This window comes from Apium graveolens, chromosome 10 (genome assembly GCF_009905375.1).
Source record: "Apium graveolens cultivar Ventura chromosome 10, ASM990537v1, whole genome shotgun sequence".
Classification (NCBI taxonomy): domain Eukaryota; kingdom Viridiplantae; phylum Streptophyta; class Magnoliopsida; order Apiales; family Apiaceae; genus Apium; species Apium graveolens.
This window is the reverse complement of record NC_133656.1, coordinates 50,880,304-50,894,263: the sequence shown is the minus strand read 5'-3', so window position 1 is coordinate 50,894,263 and position 13,960 is coordinate 50,880,304.

The window sequence follows — 13,960 nt, the reverse complement described above, 5'->3', positions numbered from 1 at the left end:
CGTCACCAAAAATATGATAAATTATAACAACTACTACTAAATAAACTTTATTATAACACACGACCCCAACCAGGAGCCGAAACAGGTTCAAGTATTATTTAGGTTACAACACATAAACCAACTTATTCAAAACCAGACACTCTCACTTATTACAGCAACTCATCAGACCTTAGGGCCTGATACAAACTACCTCAGAGGAGCCGGGACCGGAGGCTGACACTCTACGCTGACCTGGTCTTCTAGACATCTGTAATAAATAAATACAAAACAAGCTGCAAGGGTGAGCAATCCATTTCTCAATAGTAGCTCTAAATAAATAACCAGTAACAGGATGTATATAATAGTATAGGAACAGATATTAAACTGATATAAAAAAAATCCGTAAAACAGGTATAAACTGGATATCAAAACTAGCATGCTTTGCAAAATAACATCATCTGTAGTGTGCTATGTAAAAATACCAGAGTTCAATTTTAGCATGCTATTTCTTTCCAAAACCACTGTCCATTTCTGGACCCATAAATCACCTGTCCCGTTACGGGGAATATAAATCATTTGTTCCGTTTCGGGAACCATTAAACCTTTATCATATATATAAAAGAGGATGAATTCTAGGGACAGCTGATCAGTCTATCCCACCACAAATTTCGTTCCGGAACTCAGAGACTAGCTAGGTCTCTGTCATGCTGGACTAAGCGGCCTACCAGTGCGCGCATCTGACTTAGCCTCTTACACAACCATGTTGGGCCGTTACCTAATAACGGACCTCTTACGCCAACTGACCATCCAATATCTGATTTATTTTTATCCAGTTTCCAAAATCATTTACACCTATCTCTATTTAAATGATTACAACACACATTCTAAAAATCCCTTTTTAATTTTTTTTATCACAATTTAGAGATAGGTATTTTCAGAAGTTACTTTTTCCCCAAAACCTCGTTCAGTAAAACATATTTAAATACGGGGAATACGTAACTTAAAACATTCTGTTCCAGTATGTAATTTAAATCCACAACTATTCATATATACTGAACTGTAAAAAATTAGTTCAGGGGTACTTGCATTGCGAAGCTTTACACTAACTCTGGCTTAACTCTAATTGACTTCAACTACTGGGTCCTTTGACTCGATCCTACGAAATTGAAACAACCTAGGTTAGACAACCGATTATGCTTGAATTTTCCTCACTAACTAATTACCCAACGATATAATTCTTGACTCGCATGCATATTAATAACAATAACATATATGCAATAATAATGCACATAACAATCAGGGTTAATTTGTATTAACGAGATGCATATACTCGATTTATAATTTAAGGAAATTTTTAGAAAAAATTGGATAGCGACTCCTCTGCTTATAGGTCTACCCGTCGAAACATCAATCGACGTCAAATCCCAACACAAACAATTCAAATCGCCACATAACTAAATTTTTAGTCCCGAAAATAATTTATACAACTCATTTTATTTATTAAAATATTTAGGACTCAGAACAGGGTCATCACCGTGCACTGCGCGCTCGTAAAAACAATTCATCGCGCGCGGCGGCAAAATTTATTGGTGCCCGAAAATACACTGGTGTCCTAATAAATTTCACCAATTTATTAAAATCACATCCCGCACGAATTAAATTTAATATCACGAAATATTAGTCAAAATTCCTGTACAAAACCAAAAATTAATTAAATCCCAACTGCACAACACGCGCACCAACACGCGCCACAACCACCACTGCAACAATCGACCGGAAAACAAAAGAACAGCGGCCAGAATCAGGGAAACAGGGGCACACACACATGCAACTGAATACACACACAACACATACATATGTATACGTATATATACATATATATACATCAACCAGAAAGAATCGGATCAAAGGTCACCGGAAACGAACCGGAAAAACGAAGCTACGGCGGTGGTGATGAACAATGGGAGGAGAAACGGAGATAGAGAGGAGAGGAATAAAAGGGAAAACAGAGGGTAAGAGAGAGTGTAGAGGAGAAATAAGGCGAGAGAGATGAAGAGCAGAAAGATAACGAGAGAGAGACAGAGAAATTGATTGTAAACAAAACCCATGTTGCTTACACGTATCACTTCCCACCTTCTGATTGTATTACACGTGTCCCTTAAATCCTTTTGGTCACATTTCTGGTTCATTTTTGCTAGTTTGACGAACCAATCGCGTTTTAAAAATTTATCGAAAAATTAAAATTTTAATACCAAAATTCTCAAAATATTCGGAAGTTAATAAAAATATAATTTTCATAATTTTTAAAACACTTTACACACACAACTTATACCCGCATTAAATGAAATAACGAAATAACACGCGAGTAAAATTAGTCTTAAAAATTACCAAAATAATTTTAAAATTCTCAGAATATTGTAAACATAATAAAATATGAGTTTCATAATTTTTGAAGAATACAAGAATTAAATATGGATTTTATAATTTAAATGAATTCAGAAAATCATTGAAGAATAAATAAATAACAGAATATTGATTTGTAAATTTTGTAAAATCCCTAAAATAATTAGCAAGGTTATAAAATCATAAAAACAATTTTTGGAGACAACTCAATAATTTTGGAAATAGAATTGTCATAAAATCACTTTTTAAAAGGGAAACAAAAATACATTGCGCCCTGGATAATCATAAAACACACCCCGGAAACCAGCAATCACATATAAACAATAATAATTAACATAGAGACCATAAATACCATAACTTCTTATTAATATCTACGCAATAATTATCTATTTAAATATTACAGAAATATACGAGTCGTTATATCCACCATCCTCAAGAACACATCTCAAGCTTTCAAGAAAGGTAAAAATCTTTGGCCCAACTTTATTTAAGATTCATTTTAAGATCCATTTAGTATGTGGTAGTAAACCTAGTTCAATGAGTGGTATTGATGAAATCTTGGTGTTTAAGTTAAGTAGATTTAAGGTTGGTTGTTGTTGCCTCAAGAACATGATGTTCTTGAGAGGATTTTGTGTGTTGATAATGAACTGATGATTTTGGTGGTTGTGTTAAGAGTTAGGGTGTAAACGAAACCCCAATCGTAAACGTAACTCCGTTAAAACCAACAAATTGTAACTTTAAGTTTCTGCAGAAAGTCCCGAAGTTATAAACTGTAGTTCTTTGAAAAATAACCCTTTATTATGATAGACAATTTTATAAGGATCGTTTAGGCACTTGAATCGCTTGATACCGATTTATGGATCAAACGTTATGGTCGTTTTAGTAAAAGTGATTTACGCGATAAAAACTGCTACAAATCACGAACTTTGAAAATATAAAGGATCGACTTAAAAGTGTTCATAAATCATGAAATTTTTACAAAAAGTAACATATTTAGTTTCCTAACTTCCATAAAAATTTTAAATGAAAATAATGATTTCTCAATTTTATAAAAATATCGGAGCCGAGACCGCGCGAGTAGAAACTATAAGAATCCATAAGCGGAGCCGACGACGATAATGAGAATAAAGCTAAGATACTTAGAAAAATGAAACGACCATAATGTGAATAATGACTTAAAGGAATAATAAGGGTAGTATAAGTTGAGAGGGTGCATAATAAGTAGCACATGAGTGCGAGTCGCCGTAAATTAGAACGGGACCTAACGAAGTGAATTGTGTTTATGGTTATAGATTTCCGAGCAGAACCTAGAGCATCCTCCACCTCAAGATACCCAGGCAAGTTTACGAATCCAACTCTATTTACTGTTGTGTTGTGAAAGGATTGTTTTATTATCATTTCATAAATACCATGTTTGCCATGATACATAGTTGTTGAATTTTCGCATAATGTAGCGATTTTGTACGATAAGTATATATCGTGAAATGTTATTCCGCTTTAAGCGTGACATATTATATAAGACCGAGAGTCGGCCAGGATTTAAGATAAAACCCGGGAATCATTTCGGTGATATTATAGGACGGTTATAAGTCCATAGTAGTACATTTTAAAAGGGACTCAACGTCCACTTACGAAGCATTAAAATACCTCGAACTTTTATTAAAACGATTTCCCAACGATCATATTCCCTCAACTATATTTTATTGTTCGAATAATAAATACTATATACTTATTCTTTTATCATGGGAGTAGTATACCCCAATAATTATTAATTTCAAACTTGATTAATCATTAAAGATTATTAATTGCGTAGACATGAACTAGTTGAGGAACATTATTTTAAATACTCTTTTAAAGAGTAAACTCATTCGAGGTTTAATTAGTTATCGATTATCATTTAATTAATTATTATTTATTAAAGGGTTTATTTTGATTTAAAAATCATAGATCCTATTTAATACATACTTTCTAATTTTGGAAAATCATTCGAGTAATTTCAGATCGTCAGAGAATGTTACTCCGACTTACTTAATATTTTGAATATAGTTTCAAGGAGAAACTTTTTCCCCCTTATTTAATTATCTGTTGACAACGGTCAACTCACATCCTTAGTACTTCCTCCAAAACTTTCGGAAGTACATATATATATATAGATATACAGTAAAGCTATGCCTATCAACAAGCAAAACGCTTGGAGGAACTTCGATGTGGTTCGAGTTCTCGAAATATGATAGGATTTCCTAAAGGACAAGGGAGGGGTATGATCCAAGTACTTCATATATTGGATGGACTACTGGTACCGTAGGAGATGGTACAATATGTACCTATGGATCTGCGAATTGTGTGTATAACCGAAATGAGGACACATAGCCCATATGCGGCAAGGGTGATAACCGAGATGTGAAGGTGTCGTCCCTCTACTAGTAGAAAAGGTTACTTTTATCACAGTACGACTGATCGTCGTATGCGGTAGCTCCAACGAATGTCCAAATTCTTCCAATTGGAATTGTGATGCAATACCGTAACCCAAGCCTAGGTGCTGGGATTACTATTAAGGTATTCGCTGGATATTAAAATCCCTTAAAGAATTGTTTTCATAAGAAGGTGTGTATCACCAAGGAAAACTATTTTCGAATAAAACATAAGTATCATATATGATATTTTACGTAAGTTATCATACAGTCATTTTCATACTGTACCTTATTATGCTGGGCATTATAGCTCACACTTGTTTTCTTAAATTGACACAACACAACAGTGAATCAAGATGCCTGCCATGAGAACCACAACTAGGAAACGGGTAGGAAATGGCCAGCTGTTCCGTAGATTGTTTGGTGTTGTACCACAGGTAGTCCAAATAAGCTGGATTAGTTTTCAGTTGTTTTTATTTTGGCTTATTTATAAGTATGACTTATGTAAGATAATAAACAAGAAATGTATATTTGGCCGGAGGACTAGCTTTACTTAAAGGTTACTCCCCGGTAAGACTAAATTACTTTTGGGTTGTAATAATTATCACTTGATGGTTGAAAGTTTCTAGATATGATGGTTCATTTCCAAGAGAATAACCTATAAGTGTGTGTGTGTGTGTGATAAGTGTGGGGTCGTGAAGCGTAAGTATTTATATATTGTAGTATGAGTTGTGTGGTTGTAATAGTTCAGATGGCGTGGCCTCCGAAATTCCTGACCTCGGATTTTGGGGCGCCACAGAAATGGTATCAGGTAGACATAGGAAAAAAAATAAAATAATCAATTAGAGCTCAAGTCGAGTTCGTCGTCAGGCTACACGGGTAGACTTGACAGTTTTACCCTCAAGGGAATTCCGACTCTAATTTAGTAACACCTTGCCTATTGTGTCAGGTACCAGTGGAGCCTAGGAGGGAGATTGATCATGTTGATGATGTCATGGTCCCTGAGCGTGTCCCTATTCCCGAGCCAGAGAGCCCACCCATTGATGATTCAGATGATGACCCTACTGAGGATGTCCTAGAGGAGGAGACTAACCTTCCTGTCCCCATAGCTAATGGCGTAGTCTTGAGGGATGTAGAGATGTACCCTCACCCGGCTATTCGTTCTCCTACACCACCCCCAGGGATTCAGAGCCCTATGCCCTATACTGATGATGATAAGGAGGAGGTGATATGTGCACAGATCCATGAGGTTTATGACATATCCTCTAGCGACCCTGATTCACCTCTACCACCACCGGCGACCATACATGTAGCCGTACACAACTGGATAGTGGGTCAGCTTAACGCTGCGATCACTGCAGCATCTGCTCGTATTGTGGAGTTACGTCAGGCACTGACAACTGAGAGAGCCACTTGACTAGGATACCCAGGGGATTTCAGAGCTGCTTCCCTAGCCATAGCCTGCAGAGAGATCGATGGGATCGAGCTCCGTACCAGGGTTCAGATGAGGATGACAGCGGTTGCAGGATACATCCCGGTAGTTGATGCAGAGCTGATGTTGGCAGGAGCGATGAGGAGGGTGCATGACCTCACGCGCAGTGATAGTGACTGAGGGACTAGTGACTAGATATGGACCTTGAAGAAGGCTGGGTGACTTGTCACCAATTTTGATAGGATAGCTAGTAGTAGATAGCGTTCCTAGCCCTTCAGGGTACACGGCTTATGTATTTTCATTTCATTATTTAGGACTAGTAGTGATGTATTATAATCAGGCATGTATGAACTAAACTAGTTGTTTTGTTCCCCAAGATATAAGTGGGTGACCTTATGAAATATATATCTAAGCAGTTATCAAGAAATTGATGTCCATATCATTGCACTTTATAGAAATATGTTTGATAAGAAATGACATGCTTATATATGAATAAAATAATCTAACTGTTATAATTACAACCATGTTGACCAATTTTCAATATCAGAACAATGCCACCCCGTAGAAGAGGAACCAGAGCACAACCCGCATAATTTGTTAACCAACAACGGAGTGAACCTGGCCCTGTAGTAAATGAGAAAAGTGAAGAAGACCTAGACTATAATGAATATGATGAGGAAGAATATGTAGAAGAAGAGGCTGAGGATACCCATCAGGGAGGAAATCCCATGAATGAATTTATGGAACTTCTAAGAGCAAATTTGAACCAACAGCCTATTCCACCATAACCATATGCTGCCCAACAGGCTGCAGCTACTGCCTTTAGGGCCTTCAAATCTCTCAAACCCCCAGAGTTTCTAGGATCTGCCAACCCCGTTGAAGCACGGGCCTGGCTCAAAGAAATAAAAAAGTCCTTCGAGATACTAAGTAGTGAGGAACGACACAAGACCATTTTCGCATCTTAAATGCTAAAAGGAGAAGCTAACTACTGGTGTGAGTCCAAACAAAACCTAGAGACCGATACTATGATTCTATGGGATAGATTTACCCGACTGTTCTTAGACAAGTATTTCCCTAGGTTTATAGAAACCCAAATGGAGATTAAGTTTCTGGAGTTGAAATAGGATAAGATGACTGTAGCAGAATATGGGGCCAAATTTACTGAGTTGTAGAGATTTGTGCCTGAATTTGTGAATACCGAAGAGAAGAAAGTGCGAAGGTTTCAGCTTGGTCTGAAACAATGGATCTAAAACCGAGTGGCAGTGTTAGAGCTGGCAGACTATGCCACCTTAGTGCAGAAAGCCTCGATTATTGAAGCTGTCAGTGAGCAGAGTGTGAAGGAAAAGGAAAATAGAAAAAGGAATATAGGAAGCCAATGAATAGGAACCGGGAACAGGAGCCTTCCAAGCAGGTTCGTTAGGGAGTAGTGTCCCAACCTGCACGAGGCCCCGGATTTAGAAAGGCCCCGAGTGAGAGCATTGGCCAGGGCGACGAACATTCTAGGGCCACATTTCATAGCCAACCCCGCGCCCCAATACCAGAGTGCCAGACCTGTAAGAGAAGACACCTTGGGATATGCAACCAGGTGAGAGCCCCTCTGAAATGTTACAGGTGCGACCAACCCGGACACCTTGCCAACAACTGTCCCCAATATAGCAAGACATGCTTCCAATGTGGGAAAGTAGGACATATGAGGAAGAATTGCCCGACAATGAAGCCCCCAGTCTCAGGTATAAGCAGAGTTGCGTCCAACTGACCCCCAGCTGCTAGGACCTTCAACATGACTAGTCAGGATGCTGTTCGAAACACTGATATGATAGCAGGTACCCTTTTGTTAAATTTCGAACATGCAAATGTCCTATTTGACTCTGGAGCAACCAAATCTTTTATATCTCAAGATTTTGCTAAAAAGTTAAAACTTAATGCCATACCCTTAAGTGAGATATTACAAGTGGAAATAGCGAACAAAGAAATAATTCCTATAAATCAAATACACCCTAAGTGCAAGTTGAACTTAGAAGGGAAGGTCTTCGAGGTTGACCTAATCCCATTCGCATTAGGAGAATTTGATGTAATCTTAGGAATGGATTGGTTATCCAGTAACGGAGCGCAAATAGACTGAGAACAGAAGAAAGTAAAGATAAGAGTGCAGAATAAAAAAGAAGTAGTGTTTAAAGGTCAATGACAGAACCAGAAATTTCTAACCATGCTACAGGCAAAAAATTTTTTAAGGAAAGGTAACGAGGCCTATATGGCTTATGTGGTAGATACCAAGAAGTAAGTCCCTAATATACAGGACATACCCGTAGTAAACGAATTCGAGGATGTATTTCCAGAGAACTTACCGGGATTACCACCTGACCGGGAAATAGAGTTCGCTATAGAATTAACACCAGGAACGGCACCAGTATCCAAGGCCCCATATAGGCTAGCCCCAGTTGAGATGAAGGAACTAGCTTCTCAACTGCAAGAGTTATTAGATAATGGAATGATAAGACCCAGTATGTCGCTGGGGAGCGCCAGTACTGTTCGTAAAGAAAAAGGACGGCAGTATGAGATTATGCATAGACTATCGAGAGCTGAATAAGCTGACTATTAAGAATAAGTACCCTCTCCCCAGAATTGATGACCTATTCGACTAACTCAAACCGGAAGATATACCGAAGACTGCTTTTCGTACTAGGTATAGACACTATGAGTTCTTAGTCATGTCGTTTGGGTTAACCAATGCACCCGCAACCTTTATGGATTTGATGAACAGAGTGTTCAAAAAGTACCTGGATATATGTGTGATAGTTTTTATTGATGATATTATGATCTACTCAAAGACAGGGCAAGAACATGCAGAACATTTAAGGATAGTCTTAGAAATCTTGAGGAATGAGAAATTATATGCCAAGTTCTCGAAGTGCGAGTTTTGGTTAAGAGAAGTTCAGTTTTTAGGACATGTAGTGAGTAGCAAAGGAGTTTTAGTTGACCCAGCCAAAATAGAGGCGATATCCAATTAGGAAAGACCAACTACCCCAACGGAGGTTAGGAGTTTTGTGGGTTTAGCAGGATATTACCGAAGGTTCGTGCAAGATTTTGCTAAGATAGTCGGTCCACTGACTAGAATTACCCGGAAGACAGAAAAGTTTGTATGGACAGAGAAATGTGAGGGGAGTTTTCAAGAGCTGAAAATGAGGTTGGTGTCAGCACCAGTGCTCGCTCTACCCGATGGAAAGGGAGAGTTTGTGATATACAGCGACGCATCGCTTAAATGATTAGGATGTGTACTGATGCAGCATGGCAAAGTTATAGCGTATGCCTCTCGACAATTGAACGAATATAAGAGCAGATACCTTACGCATGATCTAGAATTAGCTCTCAGAGTGTTTGCCCTAAAAATTTGGAGACACTACCTGTACGGTGAGAAATATGAGATTTACACTGACCATAAAAGCCTCAAATATATTTTCACTCAGAAGGAACTGAACATGAGACAAAGGAGATGGTTAGAGTTGATAAAAGACTACAACTGTGAAATTTTGTATCGCCCGGGTAAAGCCAATGTGGTGGCTGACGCCCTTAGTAGGAAGGAAAGACTCAAGATGATGATGACATCGGAGGAGTTGATTAAAGAATTTGAAAAGATGGAAATTGACGTGAGAATGATCGGTAAGGGAACGGAAGGACTATTTGAGATTAAGCTAGTGCCAGAGCTGACTGAAAAGATACGAGTATGTCAGGAAAAGAAAATGAGTGAAGAAAGAGGAACATTGACCAGTGAAGAAGTGAGATGCGAGAAGGACGAGAAAGGGATTATGAGGTATGCGTCCCGAATTTGGATTCCAAATGTGCAAGAGTTAAAGGATGAGCTGCTGCACGAAGGGCACAGCTCTAGATATTCAATCCACCCAGGAAGTACGAAGATGTACCGTGGCCTTAAAGAATATTATTGGTGGCCTAACATGAAAAGAGAAGTAGCAGAGTGGGTCAGCAAGTGCTTGACATGCCAGAGAGTGAAGGCTGAACACCAGCGACCTAGTAAACTGTTACGGCCCCTGGAAATTTTGGAATGGAAATGGGAGCATATAGCCATGGATTTTGTGACAGGCTTACCAAGAACAAAGACCAATCACGATGCCATATGGGTTGTCATAGATAGATTGACCAAGTCCGCATACTTCCTACCAATCAACGAAAGATACACCGTAGACAAGTTGATGGATATTTACTTGAAGGAAATAGTAGTTAAACACGGCGTTCCGGTAGCCATAGTGTCAGATAGAGACCCGAGGTTTAATTCCCGATTTTGGAGAAGCTTCCAGGAATGCGTAGGTACCAGACTAAACATGAGTACCGCTTACCACCCCCAGACTGATGGACAAAGCGAAAGGACTATTCAGACCCTAGAAGATATGCTACAAGTGTGTGTCATTGATTTTAAAGGAAATTGGGATGACCACTTGCCCCTGATCAAATTTTCTTACAACAATATCTATCACGCTAGCATAGGAATGCTCCCGTATGAAGCTCTTTATGGAAGAAGATGTCGCTCTCCCCTGTGTTGGGACAAAGTCGGAGAACACAAGATATTAGGACCAGAGTTTGTCCAGCAGACCAGAGAAATGGTAGGACTCATCAGGAAAAGACTGGTAGCAGCCCAGGACGTACAAAAGAAGTACGCCGACCAGACCAGGAAGGATAGGGAATATGAAGAAGGAGATTTTGTGCTATTGAAGGTATCTCCGTGGAAAGGAGTGATGAGATTTGGGAAGAAAGGGAAGTTGAGTCCTAGATTCATAGAACCCTTAGAAATTTTGAGGAGAATAGAACCTCTAGCCTATGAGCTTGCCTTGCCTCCTAATTTGCAACAAGTGCACAATGTGTTCCACATGTCCATGTTAAGGAAGTACCATGCAGATGCACGACATGTAATAGAATACGAACAGGTAGATTTACAACCAGACCTGACCTACATCGAGCAACCTGTAAGGATAATGGACTAAAAAGAGCAAGTGCTGAGGAACAAGACTGTGAAGCTGGTTAGGATCTTATGGAGAAATCAAAATGTCGAAGAGTCAACTTGGGAACTTGAAGATGCAATGAAGAATAGATATCCCCACTTATTTTCTAATTGATTCCGGGACAGAATCCTTGTTAGAGGGGAAGACTGTAATAACTCAAAATTTTGAGACCTTGTAAAATGTTTAATGAATAGTAACCCTGACGGACGGGAAAAACTTTTGAGCCCACACTATGTAATACATGAGAAAATAAGTTTCGGAGTTGATATTACGATTATACGTACCAAATGAGTGTATATAAACGCTATTAGTTTTCAAAGAAAACGAACTTTGAAAAACGACCGTATTTACGACCCATCGAGGATTACGGGGATCACAATATAATTACGAGATTCAAACCCTACGGATTTATATCCAAGTATGATAATTAAAAATATAAGGAATAAATACTAAAGGAATTACGTCGTGAACCATTTACGAATAAGTATTACGAAAACGTTTAAGCGACCGAGCGAACGCGTAATCGATTAAATAAACGTAACGCACTAACTAAACCATGGTAAGAAAGTAACCTGGTTACTTCATCAAATAGTGAGATAACCATAGGATGATCAAGCTAGCTAGCAAAATAGTGTGCTAAGGAAGCTAACCCGTGTAGTTAGCTTGTAACCTAGCAAGCTACTTAGGTTTTGCCCCCAAGATTTGCAACAAGAATAAACCTAGGATTCAACCTAGGAGGATAAAAATCAAGTGGAAGATATCACACCCCATTTCCTAGAAGCAACCTAGAGAAGCAACCAAGAGAAGCAACCAAGAGAAGCAAGTATAAATACCCCCCACCCCTCATTATTTCCATTCGGCTATTCAAGGAAAGGGGGAGGAATTCAAAATCAAAACTCAAAATCTAGCCATGGTAAAATCATCCCATTCATTCTCAAGCTTCCTAGAAATTAAACTAAGGTAAGAAAATTCTTTAATCTCTTTTTATCAAGGTTTTATGGGTGAAATAAAATCAAGAAAGTCACTAGTGAATAGTATGAATAGTAACCTCTCTTTGGTTTCTTGATTTCAATGGTGGTTTTAGGTTCCAAAAATCATACCAAGCACTTCCAAGCCTCCACCATCCTCAAGAACACATATCAAGCTTTCAAGAAAGGTAAAACTCTTTGGCCCAACTTTATTTAAGATTCATTTTAAGATCCATTTAGCATGTGGTAGTAAACCTAGTTCAATGAGTGGTATTGATGAAATCTTGGTGTTTAAGTTAAGTAGATTTAAGGTTGGTTATTGTTGCCTCAAGAACATAATGTTCTGGAGAGGATTTTTTGTGTTGATAATGAAATGATGATTGTTGGTGGTTGTGTTAAGAGTTAGGGTGTAAACGAAACCCCGATCGTAAACATAACTCCGTTAAAACCAATAAATCGTAACTTTAAGTTTCTGCAGAAATTCCCGAAGTTTTAAACTTTAGTTCCTTGAAAAATAACTCTTTATTATGATAGAAAATGTTATAAGGATCGTTTAGGCGCTTGAATCGCTTGATTCCGATTTACGAGTCAAAAGTTATGGTCGTTTTAGTAAAAGTGATTTACGCGACAAAAACTGCTACAAATCACGAACTTTGAAAATATAAAGGATCGACTTAAAAGTGTTCATAAATCATGAAATTTTTACAGAAAGTAACATATTTAGTTTCCTAACTTCCATAAAATTTCAAGTGAAACTAATGATTTCTCAATTTTATAAAAATATCGGAGCCGAGACCGCGCGAGTAGAAACCGTAAGAATCCATAAGCGGAGCCGACGACGATAATGAGAATAAACCTAAGATACTTAGAAAAATGAAGCGACCATAATGTGAATAATGACTTAAAGGAATAATAAGGGTAGTATAAGTTGAGAGGGTGCATAATAAGTAGCACATGAGTGCGAGTCATCGTAAATTAGAACGGGACCTAATGAAGTGAATTGTGATTATGGTTATAGATTTCTGAGCAGAACTTTGAGCATCCTCCACCTCAAGATACCCAGGAAAGTTTACGAATCCAACTCCATTTACTGTTGTATTGTGAAAGGATTGTTTTATTATCATTGCATAAATACCATGTTTGCCATGATACGTAGTTGTTGAATTTTCGCATAATGTAGTGATGTTGTACGATAAGTATATATCGTGAAATGTTATTCCGCTTTAAGCGTGACATATTATATAAGACCGAGAGTCGGTCGGGATTTAAGATAAAACTCGGGAATCATTCCGGTGATATTATAAGAGGGTTATAAGTCCATAGTAGTACGTTTTAAAAGGGACTCAATGTCCACTTACGAAGCATTAAAATACCTCGAACTTTTATTAAAACGATTTCCCAACGATCATATTCCCTCAACTATATTTTATTGTTCGAATAATAAATACTATATACTTATTCTTTTATCATGGAAGTAGTATATCCCAATAATTATTTATTTCAAACTTGATTAATCATTAAAGATTATTAATTGCGTAGACATAAACTAGTTGAGGAACATTATTTTAAATACTCTTTTAAAGAGTAAACTCATTCGAGGTTTAATTATTTATCGATTGTCATTTAATTAATTATTATTTATTAAAGGGTTTATTTTGATTTAAAAATCATAGATCCTATTTAATACATACTTTCTGATTTCGGAAAATCATTCGAGTAATTTCAGATTGTCGGAGAATGTTACTCCGAATTACTTAA